This window comes from Lactuca sativa, chromosome 8 (genome assembly GCF_002870075.4).
Source record: "Lactuca sativa cultivar Salinas chromosome 8, Lsat_Salinas_v11, whole genome shotgun sequence".
Lineage (NCBI taxonomy): Eukaryota > Viridiplantae > Streptophyta > Magnoliopsida > Asterales > Asteraceae > Lactuca > Lactuca sativa.
In genome coordinates this window covers 131,461,856-131,486,035 of record NC_056630.2, presented here as the reverse complement: position 1 = coordinate 131,486,035, position 24,180 = coordinate 131,461,856, and positions in this window count along the sequence as shown.

Sequence of the window (24,180 nt, the reverse complement as noted above, 5' to 3'; positions counted from 1 at the left end):
TTACCATAAACGAAAGGCAATCAACAGACATTGATTTTCCATGGCCTGTACCAAATCGCCGCATGTTTTTTATGTCCAAGTATGCGTGACAAATGCAAAATGGTCTTAAAAGTTAAATCTTAATGTTCTTTTATGTATTGATTTCACTAATTTATTTTATATTGTAAGATGGGACAAGAAGAAATAAGTGCTATTGGGACATCCTATCTTAACAGAATAGTTGCTGCAAATGTTGAAAAAATAGAGACTACTTTTTTAAAAAGTGTAGTTCCAAGTCAGGTATATATATTTTTATAAAAATAACTGGCACTGATAGGATATAATTAATTTATTATTATACTTAAATATTATGCAGATAGTGGTTATGACACCATATGAAGGCCAGCGTGCATATATTATTAATTATATGCAAGAAACGGTGCACTTACTTTACAAGGGCATTGAGCTAATTTCACATTTTTTCATAAATTCATATAATTTATGAGCTACATGATTGAGGTCGTTGTCTCGGTCAAAAATAAACCTCACACACACTAGATAGCTAGGGTAAGTAAGGGTCGAATCCACGAAGAGGTTGTGGTCAAACTTTGTGTTAAAATATTTAATGAAAAACTACTAGCAATTGTCACGAAATTATTTAAACTAAAAGTTGATTAAAAAGCTAAAAACTTGGTATTGCAAGAACTACTAAAACAAACTACTATCAAAGAGAAAAAAACAAGATACTTCCGATTCAGTTGTTTAGATGGTTGGACTTACACGTTTTTCTTCCCTTAAATTCCAATTTAATTACCTAGACATAAATAAGGTTGATTAACTTGCAAAAAATAATTTTGAGCACACAATATGTTATCCCAACTAGTTGTCTTACTCCCTATGTCTAATTGGATTAGGAAGAACTAGTGGTTTGGTGATAATGTATCTTACGATTACCTATTACAATGTTGAATATATAATACTACAAATTCGAAATAATTTATGTGGGTTCAATTGATCATCTTAGTTCCTAAACTACTTGAATTCAGAATGATTAGTGAATTAACAATACACTATCTTAGTTGCAATATCACACAATAAGAAAACTCAACTCCAATTACTATAAGTAAAAATCATAGCTCTAAGAATGAAACAATAACTGAAATTGACTAGAATAAAAGTAATAATCAAAACGTGTTCATCCTAAGATCCTACAACGTTCCCGGAAGTAACCTAGGTGGTTTAGCCTTCCATATGATTAACAAAACACACAACTTCAATATAAACAATGGAATTAATGCTAAAATTCACAAAGAAACTTGGAATCATAAAATCAATGAAGTCTAATGATCAATCAACTATGGAACGATGAAACCTTGGGGATGAAGTAATCAAATCCAGAGCTTGATGGAATTGATGTAGATTCGTTTGTTGAACAATCTTAAAACGTTGAATGATAATGAATTTGATGATTTCTTGGCTTTGATTCAGAAATTGATGATCAAGAACGCGTTTGAAGAAGGGGAGAAGTCCCCAGTCGATTAGGGTTTAATCTCCCTTAAATAGGTGCTAAAAAACTGATTTTCGGAGCTGTTTTCCGCGTCGGCGTCCTAGTGGGCGTCTTAGACGTCATATAGGACGTCCAAGCGTCCTTCATGACGTTTTACCTGTCTTCTGTCGTCCTTGATTTGCACTTGAAAATGGCCTAAAACGGGTAGGTGTCGTAGGGGGCGTCTTAGACGCGTTCTTGGACGTCCCTCATCTTTTTTGCCCCTTTTTGTTGATGAAAACGGTAGAATCAATAAAAACGCAAAACATGAAAGTTGTAGGAAATTTTGTCTAGTTTTCAGAACTTCTTCATTCATGTCAATTGGAGCTCTATATCTTGAGATATGATCAAAACATGAAGAGTGGTCAAATTTCTTAGCACCATTTTTCTTCATTCTTTTAGCAATTCGTCTCCCATGCATGTTAGCTTCATTTTGATCATTTTTCTTGCGGGTCCCGACCATTTTAGCACTAAGTAGTTGCCTGCACATAATGTTCAACATTTTATAAAAGTAGTGACATTCTTGGGCAATCACACATCAATTCAACATATTTAGTACAATTTATTATGTTATAAATATAGACCAATCAGTACATCATGTATACCTAAGTTGCAAGTGTGGATTCATTCCAAGGGAGGGGAAAAGATTACATTATTTTATCATGCGTCAAAAGCAACGAACATCAGGTTGGTTAACATTTTTTCCAAATAATAACACATATTTAACTCTCAATAGCAACATACTTACATTTTCTTTATACAAAATGACAACACATACAGTTTTCACCCATTTCTATGATCTGTATTTAGTTTAGGGCTTATAATGGGGTGATGAGATTTTAATTATGGGTTGCTTGTGTGTTTTAGGGTATTGGGTTTCTGAATGATCCACGTAGGCTTAATGTTGCACTTACTCATGCTCGATATGGTATTGTGATTCTTGGAAATCCAAAAGTTCTTAGTAAACAACCATTATGGAATAGCTTACTCACGCACTATAAGGTCGTACCCTATAACATCTATGAAAAGACAATAATACCATTCCCCCAATAAATATCATTTTGTATAAGTTGAGACCAGGAGCATGACGCTTGGTGGAAGGACCTCTCAACAACTTGAAGCAAAGTATGGTTATATTTGAAAAGCCAAAAAAAGTAATGATAGTTTATCAATAATAAATTCATAATCCATCGTCCTTTTTAATCTTTCAAGTTCATTATTTATTACCTTTGTGAAATGTATCATCTTACAATTACTTTTATTAAAAATGCAATGATGCTATATTAGACAAGTAGACATGCACTACAAAGTACATTGTTATTTACTTTAAAATTATGAATATGGACACTTTCGGTTAATTCTTACAAAACAAGCACCATTTCAATAAAACTTTAAAAACATGGGTTTTTTTTTGGAAAGTTAGTATCACAGGGACCATTCATGTATTTGCAATTATTTCATACTAAAACGGGGACCATTTATGTTTATTTTTTTTCAGCTTATTACCTTTGTCAAATATAACATCTTACAGTTCTTTTTATTCTCAATGAATAAAAATAATAATAATTTATGTTAACTTTGAAAAAATAGGGACCTTTTATGTAAATTTTTAAAAATATGGAGATTTTTTGTAAAGTTACTAACAAACAGGCCTTTTTTGTAAAGTTAGTAACACATAGACCTTTCAAACAAGAACTATTCTTGCAAATTACTATTTTTTTTTTTGAAAACTTCCCATAATACCCTTTTTTATAACTAACAATGACTTAATATCGCAATATAACCATAATATAGCAATGCATTTTTCTTTTACCAGTTTATACAATATATTTACTATGACTTTTTATCCTTTCTACCGTAAAATAGCAATGTACTTTCTATGTATATTGCTATAATTGTCAATAATGTAAACTGATTTGTGCAGAATGCTATATTCTCATTGATTTGTGCATTGTAGCTTTTTTTAAACTGTATTTTACTTTTTAGAAACTTATTTATTTGATATTAACTTGCTTTGTATGTTTCCATTAAACAACCGTTTTATAACAACCAAGAAATACCATTATACCTTCAATTACTTTTCGATTACAGCAACCTACTTTTAATTTTTTTAAAAGCTAAAAACGAAATGCAACACAAATGTAATCACTTTGTGTATATGTGTTGTTCTCTGTGTGTGGTTTGTATACTTTTTTTTATGTATGTATGTGTTGTATATTTACTTTTTTATTGATATTTTTTGAATTTAATTGTGTTTTTGTCAATACATATGGTATAAGGCTTATTTAATTTTTACAGTGTATATCTTTTAAATTTAATTTAAAATATAACATTGGTAATTCCATTATGTTTATTAACCATTCATTATGTATTAGTTTTACTATTTTAATTTGTCAAGTGTATCACACGAGTTTTAACCTAGTTGGGTATGAAACGTAAGAGGTAAGTTACAAATTAAGGTGCTTCTATATTCGACCATGACGTCATAAAAAATGATCCAATGGTGGAGAAATAGGAGTGAAATAAAATCAAGGGTCCTTATTTCTTCAATTTGGATTTTAAGGTTCTCTTTTAATAATATTTAGAGATATGGAACGTATCTTAGTATCTTCCACATGTGAAAGCTTCTAGATAGTGGAAGCAAAATTGATTTAGTTTTTCTCATATACAAGTAAGAACTCTCTTTTCTTTAATACAATAGTCAAAAAATCATAACTGTTTGATTACAATAGTAATACATTATGTATTCTTGGATAATTATTTTCGGTTTGAATATCTAGTTGTCTCAAATGCTGAATTGTTGATGAGTTTACAAGGTTTTTTTGTTTGTTTTTTTAATGCAAACTTTATTTGTGTACTTATTTTGATGCATTCTATGAATATATATTCATAGAGCTTTATTTTCATGAGTTTATTGCTTCGACCGTTGCTTTTTTTTACTCACATTTATAAAGTGTTGGGTGACTCACTATTTTATTCGATGTTTTGACTAATTTTGTTTTTTTTTCTTATTTAGATTACTAAAGTGTTGTGTGACTCACTATTTCACTCCAAAATAATGAAACAATTTTCGGGTTCAGACTTACGTGAAAAACAACTATATTATTTTAGAATTTCAAACTTCATCTTACAACAGCAACAACGTTCTTTTAGAATTTTAGGGTCCAACGACATTCTTTCAGAATTTCAGCAGCTTACAAAAATAACTACATTCTTTCAAAATGTAATGATTCATCGCACAAAATACATGATTCTTTTAGAATTGTATAAAAGAATGTACACAACGTATTCTCAACTTCGATATCAATTTTATACTTTATTCACACATGCTTTCTTTGTCATCTATGATTTTTTTTTTTGTTACAGTATAAAAAAAGCCATATTCTTAAAAAAAGGTGTACTTTGTTGATAAAAACTCGTTATTCTTGATAATATATACATTATTATTCTTTAACAATGTGAATTCTTAAAATTTTGTTTAAATAACGTCCTATTCTTCAAGAATGAAATGTTTTTAAACTAAAATCTACTAGAATGTTTGTTTTTTTTGTTAAGTTACACCGATTCTGAATGAGTAAAAATTAATTTAGAATTGAATTTTAATTAATTTAAGAAATTCATATTTTTAAAATTAAGACAATTAATTATCCCTTAATATACTAATATTTCCTTTTTTTAAATATAGTTTAATTGATTAAAATACTTTTATGTTGAATTTTGTGTGATCATATGGTACATGTTATCCCATTGTAATATCATAGATACTCAAATCATGATCATTTATTCTATTCATCTGTTGGTTCAGATCCGTCCCTACGACCACACAATAAATAACATCTATATTATAACCTACCACCCCTCTCTCACACACACATATATATATATATATATATATATATATATATATATATATATATATATATATATATATATATATATATATATATATATATATATGATAGCTGGTAAAATTAAAATAAATAAATAAATGGTATTGTTTAACTAAGGTTTAAAGTAAATTTACATATAAACAAATTAACCTAAATGTTTGAAAACACATTGCTTATATTTAATGTATCATTCGTGATATATTAATTTTCATAAATGGTAGACGACAAACTTAAATTATAGAAATGGTCCTTATTGCATTTACGTTTGTGTAAAAATTTACACAAATAAAATTTATTTTAAAAAATTATATGATTAGTCCTTATTACAACAAACAAACATTAAATATACATAAATAGTGACCAATTAACTTCATTACATGAATGGTATATGAAATAGATGGTTAACTTGCTGTATAGCGCATTAAACTTAGGATGTTAAACATGGGAAGAAGCATCTTAAATATAAGACAAATATGCAAAAATGGTCCATGTGGTATGCATTTTTGAAGTGTGTTAAAAATGATGAATGAATCAATTGATTAAGAAAAAGTGACACAAGACACACAAATCTAAATAAAATCTGTTTGGCTCAATTTCGCACCTGAAGAGTACAATATATGATATGAGAATGTTCGAATGGATACTCTGCCCTAAGTACTTACCCTATTTATAGGATACAACAGACGTATAAAAAATACAAGGACTATACATGATGTATCGAAACTACAATGCCTTGTAAATAGGTAACATATTGAAAGTGCCCAGCTTTCGACACCTACAGACGCATGACGCATAACGAAAGATATAGCTTTCGACTCTTATTATCTACTTTCGGCCCTATAATTTCCCCTTACTGAGAATAGTCGAAACTTCAAGATATCATCTTTAGTGTCTGCAAAAGCTCCCTGTGAATCTCCATGTACCATATGATGATCTTTCTAACTTCGTCCTTGTCTTCATTATCATTCTTTTTGCGATTGTTGATTCGAATTAGGCGATTTGTGAAATGAGAGTTTGTGTATCTCTCAATATCAATTAATTAAAACAAAAACTTGGTTAGCTCCCCCTTATTATTCTTTCCTTGAAAAACTACACTAAATGGTTGATGAATGATCTCACCATCATCAAATTTATCAATGTTCATTCTTCCTTTCAACAACTATGGCATTTTCTTAGTCTTGTTGATAGCTAAGGCAAGACCAATGTCTGTGATAGCTAAATATTCATAATAACTATCAAGAAATGCCTTGATGTGAGCAAATCCAAGAATGAAAGCATCCTTATTCGTCTCTATAATTTTCGACACATCAACATTGCTTAGGATCTTCGTAACCATGATGAGATCATTTAGGTTCACCACAGGAAAATCTGCCACTATAAACTTGAACACCATGTTATTTGCTCTCACAATAACATAACGAAAATTCTATAACGGTCCTTCAAATAGTGTATCAAGTATAATTGTCATTAATTTCAAAATCTTCGCCAGTGACTAGACCTCATCCTCATTCTTTCCCAAAACGACATTAAAACGAATCTTCAATCTTCTATGTTCGTCTTTATCATTGAAATTATCAACTATTTTGAACTGTGGAGATGTGAATATCTTATGATTGATTGGGAAATCAATCTGATTAAAATCCAAAATCTCTGTGTCATAGCTCTTCTTTGGAATTTTCCTGAATTCTTCATTTTTGCCAAGTACATCTATCTCAATCGTTTCATAGCACCAATGCTTGTTGGGATCACCCTTATACAAGCCTGGTGGATCGTTTGCTCTTTGTCTCAAAATGTTGTTTATTTGTCTCTGTTTCTCCAATTTAATAGCTTGTAACCTCTTCTTTTCTTCATCAGATTGTACAACTTGAACGGTTTTCCTTTTTCTTTCGAATCATCATTGGAAGTTGATTTGACAAGAGTTAAACTTGAACCTCCTGCACCTTCATTAATCGAGACTCCTTTTGTTTGAGCTCTCGTCTGAGTGACAATTCTTGTTGATGATGTTGTTGAAGATGAGATAATAGGCTTCATCGAGATGGTTGTTGGAACTTGAGTAGACATTACTTTCCCTACAACAACTCCAATATCTTCTCCAAAAACTTTAAACGAACCAACTCCTCTACCCCCCTCCCCCCTGCAAAACATGCATGGTACGAGGAGCGTTAGTTGGGAGTGTAAGAACCAAGTTCCAGATCATATACAACTCATCCTTTATACTCGACTCGATATTATAAACCATCTTAGAAATAGATTCTTGAAAAAGTGAAGATTGATTCAAAAGATCAACATTCCATAACATTACTATAATGTCAGACAAAAATTCTTCAACCTTGACAAAAACTTTCCGATCTATCTCTGTCTTGACTCGAAAATCATTCCATTAGTCTTTGTTGAAGGTTGTGATATATTCGATCAATATTGTAGGTGCATCTGCTACAATATCCACCTTCTTGTGTAACAAAGAGTAATTATAATCAAATTTCTGCACCTCTGTAGCCATCAACGATCGAATTTCCGTCAAGTGGTTCTCTATAAAAAAATTCATTTCTACAAGTTGTTTCTCAAAAAGTTCATTACGTTCTTTTGCTACGTCACGCAACTTGGAAATTTCATGATTGAAAGTACGATATTGAGTGACAACTCGATCATCACTACACTTATCAACATTTTCAATTAAAGTCTTTAACCGAGAGTCTTGAGTTTTTAGAAGATATCCATCTTCTACCCCACTGCCTGAGTGCTTACTTCCAGTATCAACAACAAATTAAAGTATTAAATTCATTTTGGAGTTGATAATTTTGAATTCCTTAAACGACATGATTAATTCATCTGTTATATCTTCTTCTTCATGATCGAATTGTAGCTCAGCAAAAGTAACCATCACATTATGATCATCAACCTCGTCTTCTTGAATGGTTTTCTTAGCCTCAATTGATCGATCTGAGAAAATAGTTGCGATTTGTTCTTGCATGACCCCAACAAAGGTTGGTGAAACTGTTGTAACAAGAATTGAAGAAGTTGACGTTCCGATTGTTGTTGTTGTTTCGATTGAATGCATCCCTTCATCCATGTTGACATTTGTGTCCTTATCAAATAAGTGCATAATGATTTATGGAGTTTCGACCTACTCCATAACGAATGTGGTATGCGAAACATAGGATGGTTTGACTTTTTCCTTCTCAGGGATGGTTGTGGTTTGTTGTACACCAGAATCGATGTTTGCACCCATATCAGATACGTTTGCAGTCACATCATAAACCCATGTCTCCTCGAAATTTGATTTGACAAGGGTATGCTTTCATGTTAACACATGAAAAGAATCCACAAATCGAGTGTCTAACCCATCACTATCATTGTCACTCTCTACTATTACTTTCTAAAACTAAACCTATGTCTGATTGTGCTTTCGCTTCTTTATCATCTGTGCAACATCTAATGTTTGACGCTTATTTGAAGCTGGCGATCATGGAGTTGAAACCTCATGGAGTAGAAATCCCCTTCTGTTAAACTGTAGCTTTTTAACTCTTTTTGAACCACTCTTTTTTGCACTTTGTTCACTTTCTTGTGTAATTGTAGTTGTATTAGGAACAATATTCTCCATGGAAATTTTCTCAGCTAATGGCTCAAAAATTTCGACAATTAGCTTTTGAGTAGGTTTCATGGTTTTAGAACCAGAAGGTTTCTTAGCAGATTTCTTAGTTCGTTTGAGTACCTCTTTACCAGTCTTCAAGGGTATAGTTTCTTTAACCAAATCCTCCTCCACTTCTTTTAGATTTTTCTGTTGGTTTCTTTGTCTTATGAGCCTTAGAACCTTTTGATGGTCCTTCTACCCTTTTGAGAAATCTTTGGTGGAAGAACACTAGTTGGAGTAGAATCGATAGAAGCCAAATATTGCACTGATAATGGATTTTTAGGATCTACTAAATTGAGCATCAAATTAGGGATTCGAGCAACCATCGAAAATATTGTAGCATCATTCACTACAAACTTTGGAACTGTCATCGTAGGAAATTCAGCAGTATCAACGTCTGATCGAATAAGAACATTTCCCGACCGTAGATTCCCTTCAAAATCAACCCCCAAAACCTAGCACTCGACACCCTAGTTGCTAGTTTTGAATGAGAAATATAATTTCCAGATTAATCCCACAAAAATGAAGCATAGTCGACATTAAGACCATAATACAGACCAAACATGATTGAATAAACCTCAAACTTAGCCTTATCAAGTCCAGAACTACCATGTCAAACACCTTAAAACAATTCCAAATAGGAAACTTCAAACACAAGGAATGCTCGAATTATTAAAATGAATGATAGTCAAAAGAGTGGGTGGATGTCTCATCTCATTAAACATGTGGATAACCTAGTCAGTTGAGACTTCATAGAAAGTACCTGAAGAAGGTAGCTGCAAAATTTGTGCAAACTATTTTTGTATAAGGTTCTTCGTTTTGGAAGATGATATATGGGAAGTAACAACCTTGGTCGTCTTGTTATAGACAGTTGTTGAAGCAGCAAGAGATAACCATTGCATCAGAATGGAAAATGATCCATACAATGCAAATGAAAGAACATAAGTGTTCAGAGTTTGAACGATCATTTGTAGTTCATTCAGATACATATCTAGAGACAGAATGAGATGAATATTTGTGTGCATAATCTTCATCATTGGTTGTGAAATATCATCATCATTGGTAGTAACTTGATCAACATTGTGTTGTATAGCAGCCATTTGAGTTAATCAGAGAGAATTTTGGAGAGATAATTAGCGATGAGCAGTTAGGGTTCTTGAGAGTTTTCAGAGAGTATCAACTTGTAACTGGAAGGAACTTTTTCCTCAATAAATGGCATGAACTTTGAGTTTAAACTGTTTCCTAATGAAAGAATGCCACGTGGAATATTGGTTATTTAACATTCACCATTAAAACTGCCACGTGTAAAAGTGATGATCATTTTTCTCCTAAATTCTCATGAAAATGCTGAACTGTCACTTCCACCAGATCTTTCGCTTCTCCCAACCGGATAAGAATCATCATAGGTTTCATTACCAGGAGAGAACGTTATAAGTTTCATTACCAAGAGAGAACCATCCTTCGGCATGAAGGCTGGGTTCATTCACTTATGGGAAGGATAAGCGAAATCATATGCCAGACTTTGCAAAATCTAAGATAGAGCTGGTGATACTCATATCCTCGAGGATTTCAGTTCTCAAGTGTGTCAAACAAAAAGATAGAAGCAAATTTAAAAAAATGTGGTTATTGTAATATCAAAGATTCTTTGATATGCAAGCAACTTGATCCTAGGCAAATATCTCTTTATTGGACATCAAGAGAGATGGCTAATTGCTTGTGTGGTTTCCCGTGAATTATAATCAAAAACTCGTTGATGAGTATCGAAAGGCCTCCTTTTCTTTAGGTTCGAAGGTGGCTTCGTTTTCACACAATTTCACAACTTAACATAAGTGTGAAGCATTATGTAAAAATACTTGGATGACCAGTGTAGTCAAGAACATCTAAGGTTAGGAAAAAATTTGAGTAATGAAGGTTACAAAAAGATGTTTAAATGGAAATCTCATTTCATAAAAAATCGAAAATCCATATTTTTTGGACAAAAATGACTTGGGATTAGTACATTTAATTAAGATCACGCAATACGAATGAAAATTAGATTTTGAACATCGGAAGTGGTACATTGAAAAAAGATTCATTAAAATCTTGAATAAGAATGTTCACCATCAATTTATTAGGTTTACTTTTGTTGGGTTTCACCTTCATCACTAAAAATGCTTCAGGATCATAAACATAGATTTGTGACATACCGTTATCCTGGTAGGGCTTGACCAGAGATGTCTAGGGTATGTGTCATTGTGTGTGATCGTGAAAGAAATTTAGGTGAAAAATATTGATTAGGAGAACTCATTATACCTCTACAAAAGATTTTGACATAGATGAAATCTCTTTACTCAACATGAGAAGAAAAGGTAGCTAGTTGACTAATATGAATATAGCCCGATTGGGAAGAAACTTTGATGTGAAAGTTTCATTAAGGCTTCGAAGACAACGAGTCTATGAGGCTTGAGGATAACATGTTGCAGCATGCTTCTAGGGATGCTTAACTAGTGCAAAGTTTCAAGTCATACCTGTTCCCTGTGAATGTGCTCATTTGGCATGCGAAAGTACAACATATTATTACAATGAGATTCCCCAAAAAAATCAAACATAACAAAAATATTTTTGGATTTTTGTTTTTAATAAGGAGAAGACAAAAATGAGAAAATCTTTTTGGATTTTTAATTTTTATTAAGCAAAAAACAAAAATAAGAAAATCTTTTTGGATTTTTTTTTGTAATGCAAAAACAAAAATAAGAAAATGTTTTTGTATTTTTGATTTTTGGAAAACAAAAGCAAAAATAAAGAAAATGAAAACGTTACCAAGATTGTTTCGTTCCCAACATAACTTCACAAAATTTTTCATTCTCCAAAGATGAGTTTTGCATCGAAAGTCTTCCTTCATAGGCGAATTATGAGCTCATATTGAATGATTCAGGAAGAAGTCGAATGTGAAGGCAGTAGAATGGTTAGCGTGAACAGTAACCTCTGAATATAAATGAAGCAAGGAACAAAAGTTAGAAAAACACTAGAAAGTTATACCCACTAATCAAAAGTGATGCAAACAATCGAAAGCAAGTTAAAACACATATCCATGTGAAATTCAAGAAAAATATGTAGAATGGGGAACAGAACATGCTTCCATGATTCCCAATCCATTCATAATCCTTAAAATGATTTTTCATCCAAAGGTTTTGTGAAAATATTAGCAAGCTGATCTGTTGTTTTGACAAAATGCACTTCAATGTTCCCATTTTCAACGTGATCCTTTATGAAGTGGTAACGAAGAGCAATATGTTTTGTTTTCGAATGTTGAACTTGATTATGACAAATGTGAATTGCGCTTTGAGAATCGCAATATAATGAAATTTTCTTAATGTTGATTGCACTCACACAATTGGCTTTGAATCCAGATCACTTGAGATGTGCACGCCGCAACAACGATGTATTCAGACTCATCTGTCAAAATAGAAATACATGTCTACTTTTTTTATTTCCAGCTCACAAGTTTCCCATCCAGGAATTGACATCCTCTAATAGTCCTCTTTCAATCTAATTGACAACCCCTAGATCCGCATCAGAAAATGATTCGATAAAGAATCTAGTTTTCGACGGATAACACAATCCTAATGTCTTTGTACCCTGGAGGTATCAAAAGATATTCTTCATGCTTCTATATGTCTTGTGATAAAAAACAGGGTTATCTAATGAAGAACTTAAGCGCGTGTCGACAACCATGGGTACTTTGACGTTCATGCAGTTCGTCATCCCAAATCTTTCAAGTAGGTTTCGAGTGTAGTACTCTAGATTGATACTAATTCCTTCCATGCTTTGATGAATATTTAAACCTAAAACGTGAGTTGTCTTACCCATCATGCTCATTTCAAATTTACTCTTCATTAACTCCTCAAATTCATTAGACAATGAAGGATCAGTCGAACCAAATACAATGTCATTGACATAAATTTGAACGAGTATCAAGTGATCCTCTACTTTATTACAAAATAGAGTAGGATCAACTGAGCCTTGTTTAAATTTAGCGATTTTCAAAAAATCGGGCATAGTTGCATACCAAGCAAGAGGTGCTTGTTTCAACCCATAAACTGCCTTGTCAAGGATATAACATTAATCAAGATATTTATCGTTAACAAAACCGGGTGGTTGTTCGACATAAATCATTTCTTCAAGAACACCATTGAGGAATTCACACTTTACGTCCATCTAGTAAACGTCGGAATCATTGTGAGCTACATAAGCCAGAAAAAATTATACCGACTCGAGTCTTGCGATGAGGGCAAATGTTTCCTCATAATCACTACCTTCTTGTTGAGAGTAACACTTTACGACTAACCTATATTTTTTCTAATAATATTTTCTTCTTTGTCAATTTTATTCTTAAAAACCCATTTGAGTCTAACTATCGAAACATCATCAGGTTTAGGAAATAATCTACAAACCTTGTTTCGTTCAAATTCAACCAACTTAGATTGCATTGCAATAACCTAATCGGTATGTTCTAATACAGTCTTGAATGTTTTTGGTTCAATTTTCAAAATAAAAATATTAAACATACAGAATTCCCGATGAACATTTAATATTTCATTTTTTACTTGAATATGGGCTCGTGTCGAAACACCAGAATTTAGATCACCAAGAATCTGTTACTTTGGATGATTTCTTGTCCATTTGTCCATCAGTGGATATGCATGATCAAATTCTAAATGCAAGTCTTCAAATATTTCTTCAGCATCCAGTACTTCTCCTGAAATTGAGATATTATCAGCAATATCATAAAAATTGTTATCTCCATCACGACCCTCAACATGATTCGACCCACTTGGCTACCCTCAATCAATAGATTCGTTATGTGACGCTCCCCCTCAACATCAGCTTGGGTTGTCATATGCTCTCCCTTAACATGTGAATCTTGTATTTAGTTGTGAGACAAAGAAGTCAAGTGCTCCCCACCACTTGATCATCACTCGAAACTTGCATTCTTTCGACATTGACTCTTGAGGTTGATGAAGAATGAGCATCATTTTCTTCATTTGTAAGTGTCGAATTTTCAAAATGTTTCAATGCCTCAGGAATTTGATTATCTTCAACGTTGATCTCAACATTAATTGTCCTTTCAGGAATACCAAAAATTAAATCAAGATCAACATCAAATGTAAGAATTTGTTCAGATTTATTATTTTATTCAGAAATTATTGGATTATGTATCAATGTTTGTTGAATTCTCTTGACATAATAGTCGTCAAATGTGAGATTGTAAGTTTCTTCGATATTCCTTGTTTGCTTGTTCAACACCCTATAAGCAACAAAATTGGGTGAATATCCCAGGAAAATTCCCGCATCATCTTTTGTTTGAAATTTGGAAAGATTATCCTTCGGATTCATTATCAAACATCTGCACCCAAAAACATGGTAAATTTTAACATTAGGTTTCCTTTTGTTTACTATCTCATAAGGTGTGATATTGAATCGACGATGAATGAAAGAACGATTTTATGTAAAGAAAGTAGTCGAAACCGCCACTACCCATAAGTATTGTGGCGGCCGCTTCACATAAGGAACGATTTCTCGTTTCGACTACACCATTTTCTTGCGGGGTGTATGGAAATGAAAAGTTGTGTGAATTTCCCAGTTCAGTCAAAAACGAATCTAAAATTCTACTTTTTTTAACCCTGTTTCATTGTTACTTTTTATCTTTCAAACTTTTCTTTTCAAAATCAGTTCAATATTCTTGATAAAATCAATCATCACTTGAGCAGTTTCAGACTTCTGTCGTATGAAAAAATACCCAAGTAAACCTTGACAAATCAATAATATCTAGTATGTACTTCTTCAACGATTCAATTATCTTTGAATCAATTATTATTGGATGACCCTAACGAGGTTGTTTTCCCTATTCATATGATGCACACAATGAGTCATTGTCAAATTTTGAAACCGGTAAACCACAAACAAGATCTTTAAGAACAATTTTATTCAAATTCTTGAGGTTATATTAGAAAAGAATCAATGCCATAACCAACTGAGATCCAAAGATGCTTTCGATAGCAAGCACACAGAAGGTATGCCCACCATTGGTTTCATGTCGAGAGTGAACATGTCTCCCTTTCATTTTGAGTTCAACAAAACTTCCTTCGTTTCCTTGTTTGAGATTGTACTACCTTCCTTATCGAAAACAACCCGATTTCCTATTCTAACAACTAGTTGCGAAACACTGATAAAATTATGTTTCAATCCTTCAACATAAGCGACTCAATTCACCGTGAATTTTCCATTTGTCACTTTTCCGTATCCTTTGACTTTACACTTTTGATTATTTCCAAACTTGACCACTCCAACATTTCTAACTTTCGAAAATCTCTCAAATTTTCTTTCCTTCCAGTTATGTGACGCGAGCATCCACTATCTATATACCAATTTTCATCATATTGCTCATCACATAGTACATGCAATCTGTTAGAAAAATTTAGGTCCCTAAGACCTTTTGGTCCTTGGACATTAGTTTGAAATATATTGTGTAAAAAGGAACTTCAAACCAAATTACGAACTTTTGATTTTAAGTTTTCAGTTAAGTCAATTTCATCAGCTTTAGGCATCGATATATAATCATACAATGACGAATTTTCAACTTTGATTTTCTCTTTTTCAACCTTTTTCTAAATAACTCCAATTTTCTTCTTTTGAACTTCTTTCCATTTTCCCACTTTTAGTGTGGACTCTTGAGACGAAGTGATTCCATTCATTGACTCATTCAAATAATTCTCATAGGCATTTTGAATTTGCTCTTGAGAATACTTTCGTGATTGGTATAGTTTTCCCTTTCCTTCAAGCCAATGGATGATATTCTTGATATCATTTCTGCCTTTGATGAATGAAGCTTTCATCTTTTGCTTTGAATCTAGATTTGGAAAGTTTGGAGTTTTAGGTTTAAAAGACACATTTTTCCTTCTATTAATTTCCATTTTCTCAAAATGTCTTGTAGGATATGATTTTGATAACCAAATCATGAATCTTGTTTAAAAACTTTTCGGATTTGAGCATATAGATCATTTGTCCACGATTTTGAACATTTCCTTGAAAATCATTTTGTTTTTGGAAATTTTTGTGACCTTGTCAAAAGTTATTTTGAACGTGGTTTTGACCTTGTCAAAAATTATTTTGCTTTTGGAAAGATTTATTTTGAAAATTCTTCGCATTTTGCAAAAACTACTTTTCAGATCCATGAGATTTCTGTTTAAAAACCTTTTTTTTTGTGAAAATCTTTTTCATTTTTCCAATACGTTTTATTTGCGCTTTTGATAGAGAAATCCCTTTTTCATAACCCAATTTTTCGACTTCTCTTTTGAAAGTTTGTGTTTTTGCCTTTTGATGTTTTATTTCATTAGGCAAAGATTCAGTTCATTAGGCAAAGATTCGACACATTTTTCGTTATTTTTATTTTCAACAACAGACTTTTTTATTTTTACTGACCAAACACGTTTTGTTTTATTTTGTTGTTGAAAAACTTTCAAAAAAAATTTCAAACTATTTTTGACAGTTCTTTGATTTGAATAAAATTCTTCATCTGTCACATTTGCATTGTCTTCGCTTACCAACTTGTTCAGTCAGGAACAACATTATCACCATTTCCTTTTGTGACGAATACTTGATTTGGATAAACTATATCATCATAATCCTTGAACCTTGGATAAACCACTGAATTTGGCTCAAGACAACGTGATCCTTTGTCTTTCAACACTTTCGTGTACAACTTTGAGTCTTTGAAAACTTGTTCTTCCACAACACGTGGAATTGGTTCTCATTCGAAATTTCATCATCATCACTCACAAAATCCTCAACAACAACATAATATTGAGAATCACAGTTTTTGGTTATTGAAGATTGATCATTGTTTAATTTTTTCATTGGATCATTGTTATCTTTGCTTTTAGCCAATGAAGTGACATTAATGACAGACAATCATGAGCAATCAACACATTCATCTTCCTCAATTTCACTGATATTGTCGGAATTATCTTTGATACACAAAATTTTTGTTGAGAATTTAGTGTCCACTTCTGAGTCATGTTCAAAATCTTAACTTGTTCAATTTTGGTTAAGGTCTCATTCACAATTTTCATAAGATCATCAACATTAAAATATTCATTTATATCTACAATATCATATGCATAAGAATCATTGTGTATTTTAGCATAATCAACAATCTTACTTTCATAATCATATGTGATTTCATCGATTTGTTTTCTTTTGAAAGCAAGAAATGCAAGTAATTTTCTATGTTGTTCATCACATATATATGCTGAATGATACAATTCAGTTAGTTTTCCAACAGTCTTTTTGCTGAATTACAATAAATGTTTCTTTGTTTTAGTAGCATCATATTATCCATCCTAATTGTGTCTCTTTCTTCCAAAATATTTTTGATTCTTAAATCTAGAGACTCAACTAATTCCCTCTTTTCCTCCAATTTATTACGAGCTTCATATAATTGGGACTTGGATTTCTCAGCTTCACTACTCATGGAGATTAACATGTCATTAAGATAAGCACAATTATTATCAAAATAAGACAAAAAATCATTATAAGAAGTCGAAGGAATTTTAACTAAAGTAAGAAGATCACGTACCTTCGCTGTCATCGGTGACTTTGTTGCATCTGTCAGCACAAAGCACCTTCCAAACACTCTTTCTTCTTTACTCTCCTCATCCAAACTCATCTCCACATCGTCCTCCTCAAGCTTCGCATACAAGGAAACATTTGTGGGGTGACGCATTTCTTCATCATCTGATCCCGAAGACCATATTTGATATGTACCATCCTCTTCATCATTTCCCCTAGCAATCAACAAAATGTTCTTTGTTTGAAAATAGATTTCTTCAAGCTTCTCCACATAGTAAGCTTCGTCTTGCACTTTTTCCTTTTTCTCTTCCTTCTTCCTTAACATACAGTCTTTTGCTAAGTGATTGTATCAATTACAATACTTACAATTCTAACCTAAATCATCTTTCAAATTTATTTCTTTCTTCTTCTCATTCAAACTCTCTACTTCCTTCTTTTCAAATTTAGTTGCTTCCTTCACTCCTTTCCCAAACGTCGACACTCTCTTACTCTCTAAACTGGTTTTGAACTTTACATTGAATGGATTCTTGATAAACTTCTTGACTTTGTACGTAGTTCAAATAGTATCCAACGGCTTAATCATCAATATTAAACAAAATTCCTTTTTCGCCAACTATAGCTTCTTCATCGAATTCAACTTCCTTTAGAGAAACTTTCGACACCAATGCCAATGGTCCATACAAACTTGATTTGTTTTCTTCTACAATATCTGTAACCTCAATTTCATGATCTTTCAAGATGTCGTAAAGATTCGATAGTGAGTAACCATCAAAGTTCTCTTGCGTTTTAATCATCAGAATTATGTTTCATCAATCCTTTCTCAATCCCATGAGAAAAGTCATATTGGTAACATCCCAAAAATCGAGGCAAAAAATTTAATTTTAAATTAAGTAATTCATAACATAATTTACCAAACATTGCCAATGTCATATCAATTTTCAAAAACCATAACAGCATGTCTGAAAACCATATCATCGAAAGTAATAAAATCAGAGTACAATCTCAGAAAACTCCATGGGGAAATCATGTGTGTGATGCGCTGCTACATCGCCGACTCCTTCCCCTTTGACGAAGAGGTACCTGAAACCACAACCAAAATCTATAAGCACAAAGCTTAGTGAGTTCCCCCATCATACCACATACCATATAATATCGTCGGTATCTTTCAACCGGTAACTACCATCGTTATCTTTCAACCGGTATCCGCTATCAGTATCTTTCAATCGGTAACTTTCATCAGTATCTTTCAACTGGTAACTACCATCAGTATCTTTCAAACGGTAACTGGGGACTATTTCACCCCTACCACTAGCATACAATAGCCAGATATGAACATACAATCAGGCATATCGGGTACTGACCTACACATTGGTCCTAACAGCCTATGCCAGGGAAAACTATTCCCTGCCACTACCACTATCACAACGTTCATATTACGCAAGCATATCTTATGACCAAGTCACATAACCAAACCAAGATAATTATCACAAAGACAATTAGCCACTAAATATCCCTATTGGTGGGTCGGCATTGTGGCCATAGATCCACCCCTACTAGAAGGTAACACACCTCGATGTCGTGTAGTGTCTGAAGTGCCCCCGGCGTGATGGTTGACTCCCCTCGACTCCTCAATCCCTACACGACAATCCTCAAATCATCAAACAGAACATATGACCTTAACCAGGGTCAATACCATAACCAGACAAGGTCAACCTTGGTCAAAGTCAACATCCAGTTGACCTGACTTGCCGAGTCCACACTCCACTAATCCGATACAATCTCGACTCCACTCGTTGAGTCTAGCAGGAACTCGGCGGGTTCTTCTTCCTATAATCTATCGTGACTATCTTCATCCGACTCGCCGAGTTCTTCCTTTAACTCGGTGAGTTCATCTCTCTCATAAGAACATGTCCAAATTATGACTCGCCGAGCTGTACAACAACTCGTCGAGTCCAACTTCAAAGGTTGGGAGATTGCCTTGGACTCGCCGAGTCTGGTCATACACTCGTCGAGTCCCATGATTCTCAGGTCCTTTTTCTCATCTAAACATCTATGGGACTTTCCTCCCTAAGAACTGGTCCATTCGTAGAAAGGATTTGGTGGTCATTACGCCTCGACTCACCGAGTCCCAAGAACAACTCAGCGAGTCCATCCTTGACCATTACTATACAGTCGCTTTAAATGGGTCTTAACACACCAAAACCATGGATCTAGCCCCCTAATGTCCATTTTATATGTAAAGTTCCAAACTTGGTGCACATGCATGTGGTTTTTAGCTCAAAAAAATATATAAAAGGTGCTCTACAATGTGCATGGGGCTCTCATGGCCATAGAGTTGGCACCTTTATGCCATGAGACCACTCCAATAACTCAAATCTGAAAGTAGAACTCCATGAATCACATCACAAATTTGGAAATGGCTTACAAAGCCCTAGATGCACCCATAATCTAAGCCCTAAATATGAACAATCAAAAGAAAGACCAAAACAGGAGGCATTTACCATGATAGAGCTGAAGATGGAATAAGATCTCTAGATCTACAAGCCCCAACTCGAATTCCCAAGCTTCCCCCTTCCTTCCAAGCTTCATAACCACCCAAAAGCACCAAAAATGGCCTTAGATCACTCAAAGCAACTAGGGTATCGATAAGAGGTGTTCCGGGAGCATAAGGGCCAATGGAGGATGCAATAAGTCATTTAAATAGGGTGTGAACCCTTGGATTTAGGGTTTCCCTCAAACAACACCTACTCGCCGAGTCAGTCTCTCGACTTGTCGAGTAGGTCACTTAAAATGCCCGTGGATCACGACCATACTCAACGAGTTGAGCCTCCAACTAGTCGAGCCCCAGAGAAAATACAGAAGTGCTTTAAATTAAATGTGTACCAGGAATCAGGTGTTACAAATCTTCCCCACTTATTCTAGACTTTGTCCTCAAAGTCTGCTGCTTGATCCTGAAAAAGCTCGGGGTAATGCTCCCTCATCTCGTCCTCTGGCTCCCAGGTACATTCCGAGCCCTTACAATGCTGCCACTGCACCTTTACTAGTTCCACCCTCTTGTTCCTTAGATCCCTTGAATTTCGGTCAAGGATTACCACTGGCCGCTCAATGTAGTTCAGGCTGTCATCAACCTGAATATCCTCTAAAGGCACCACTGCTGAATCGTCCACCAAACATTTCCGTAACTAGGAGACATGAAAGGTGCTATGAATCTGAATGAGTTTAGCTGACAGATACATCATATATGCTACCCTGCCCACCCGGGCTATAAACCTGAAGGGTCCAATGTACCTGGGGCCCAGCTTGTCCCGTTTCCTGAACCGAATGACGCCCTTCCATGGCGACACCTTTAGGAGCACCATATCCCGAACATGGAATTTCAGGTCTGACTGACGCTTGTCGGCATAACTTTTCTACCGACTCTGAGTAGTCTGAAGCCTGCTCTGAACTTGTTGGATCCTCTCTGTAGTCTTGAGTACCACCTGTTGGATTAATGTCTAAGTCCATAACTATAATTGGTAAGACTTGAACCGACCTTGTATGGTCCATTTGGGTTACATGGTATCATGCATTTGGATAGACTATAACGAGAGAAATAACACTTAAGGTTTGTTAATATATTATAAGTTCTAATACATTAATAAGATTATTTAATTAGTATTGATCAAGAATTAATCTAGGATTAATTAAGTGATCAAAAGAAGACTAATTAAATATATGGGTTGATTGTGTAAATCATCCATACTTGTATAGTGGGCTAATGCTTCATGGATTGTCTAGTTTGGCTAAAACCCATAAGATGCTCCATGGTGTATTTGTACCCATGGATCATGGAAATGGAAAGCCATGACAATTAGGGTTTACCCTAATTGTGACACTATATAAAGATCATATTCTAGGGAAAAATCGGCCACTATGTGTGAATAGAACGGGCTAGCCGATTTCATGAAGTGTGTATGTTCTCTCAAGTTATTACAAGTGTATTTGGTGTTGTGTTAACCATTTGAGGTGTCACACATGGGGCACTAGGCACTTAAGCTTCATGAAGACATTCTACATCAAAGAGGTATGTAATTCTAACTTGATATATTCATATGAATCAATGTTATTATGCTAGTTAGGATGAATACCTTGGAAAGTTCATTTTTGCATGTATAATAGAGAAAACATAGATCCAAGGTATTTAGGGTTGCATGTACACTTAGGAGTGTTAGAATGCTCAAAACCCAGCAGTGGTATCAGAGCCTAGGCTTGCTTTCTCTTATACATGATGCAAATGTGTTTTTTCAAAGTTGAATCTGTCCAGACCATAAAACTCGACGATTTTATGCAAAAAACTCGATGAGTTCATCATTTTGGGCATGAACTCGACGAGTTTTGGGTACTGACAGCTTGCTGTTTGCTGTTTTGGCTGGAATTGGACTAGGAACATTACCCTAAGCTATTTTTGACCTTATAAACTTGTTTTTGATGTGGTAATGTTCATGCTAATCCAATTTCAAAGATAATTTTCAATAGATTCATGTTTTGTATTAGTTTAAAAGTTATGCTAATTACATGAAAAAGTTTGATGTGAATTATCTTTGTTCATTAGAGTTGCTTAGATTAAGAGATAAGTTAATTGATTATGTGTTTTCAATCCATTTTAATCGAAGAGATGATTCTAAAATATTTTTGTGTAACTTGTCCTCAAGCTACATGAAAGGTCACATTTAAGTTTCATAAAACTCATAAAAGTTGGCAATGGTTACAAAAATAAAGAGTCTTGTCCTCAAGTTATGGAGGTTCAAGAGTCACTTCATTAAGTAATAAAATGTGTAACCATAATTAATTCCATAAGTTGCAAAATAAAGAAAAGTTACATTCTTTTATTAGTTTAAAGTCTTCCATAACTTGTCCTCAAGTTATGGAACTTGAAGAGTTTTTGGATTAAAACTACTTTAAACACATAAGTTATGGAAATTAATTAGTTTTGAATAGTTTCAAAAACTTTCCCTCATGTTTTGACATTTGAAAAGTTTCACTTATGAATACCTTAATTCCAAGTTAGCCATTAGAATTTTAAAAGTTAAAATTCAACCCTTATACTTTATAATATTATAAGTTAATAATATTTATATACATGTATAAGAGTAAAGTCAGTCTTACCGTTAGTAGGCCTCATTCACGAAGCCGGTCTATAAGGGGGGGGTATAAGGTTACTGCCTATAAAATGGTAATTTAATGGGTGTCCACTCTCACCCACCGCTTCCTTGACCGGTGGAGGGTCGTTAGCCGAACGGGTAGGACAAGGACTATAATTCTCCCTTCATTAAAAGTATTAATGATAAATACTAAGTAACTAAACCTTTTATAAATACCCAATCTTAGTTACTTAGGAAAAAGTAAATAAGGTGCTAATCCATGAAATTACACTTTGCACTTTGTTTAAGTCGGTTAGTAAAGCGTGTGTGGTTAACCGGCACACTAACTCGTATTTAACAAGGTAGGCAAAGGGTAACATAATGTTTATCATAGTATCGATGGAGCGCCTGTGGTTAACCGGCACATCGATTGAGGGGTAAACACTTAAGGGTACCAAGTAATTTGCATGGTTACTTCACACCTTGTTTTGTGATCCTCGGTATCCCAGTCACAAAACCTGAAGGGCACACTCGAGATTGAAACATGCCATTGAAAAGTTCAATGAATCTCAAAAGATTTAGGAGTTTCAAATCCAATTAAAACCTAATAATACATTTCATTTATCTTGGTGGAAATTGGTGAATCGTCATTCACATACCTTCAAATATTTTATAGCATGGATTACGGCATCCCTCTTCCAAGTTATAAAAGTATTGTGTTGGGTCCTAGCCTTAATATTTCATATTAGGTGTCATATTAAGGACTTTAAATCAACTATCTTGAATATCTCCCAAAAGATGTCTGATTTAGACATTTATGATCTTCCCAAATCTCTTGAAACAAGCTTTCCTAAATGAAGATGATGTCCCATGGAAATCATACTTCCTTCACCTCCTCCGATTATTCTCCCTAACCCACAAGTTCTTGAAAAGTTTAATGTCACTCAAGCCCTATTGGCAAGAAAAGGTCTATGTGTGATCACATCTTGGAGATGTAGTCACATATTGACAAGCCGGGAGAGTTGGGTGTCAAAGTCTTGAGAAAGCTGGTGGTTCAATCACTTTTTAAGTCACTTATTGAGTTCCTTTGGGACTCCTATGAAACAGACTATGACAAGACCCTTAATGATCTTATCTATTTGCTAAGATCAACTTCCTAAAACTTATGGACATTGACAATAATGACATTGGATATCCAGTAAAGCTCTCTCTTCCCAATGGAAAGGGATCGGCCATGTCAACTCGGTTGACCAAATGGTAAAGAGAAAGGCTAAGTCTGTGATAGTCCCATGTTCCATTACCAAAGCGTCCATATGTTAAATTGCCAAAGGAAGGGGCATTGGTTGCGAAGCTGCCAATTTACCTAAGGGTGTTAAAGTCAACAAGTTTGACTTTACTTCAGGT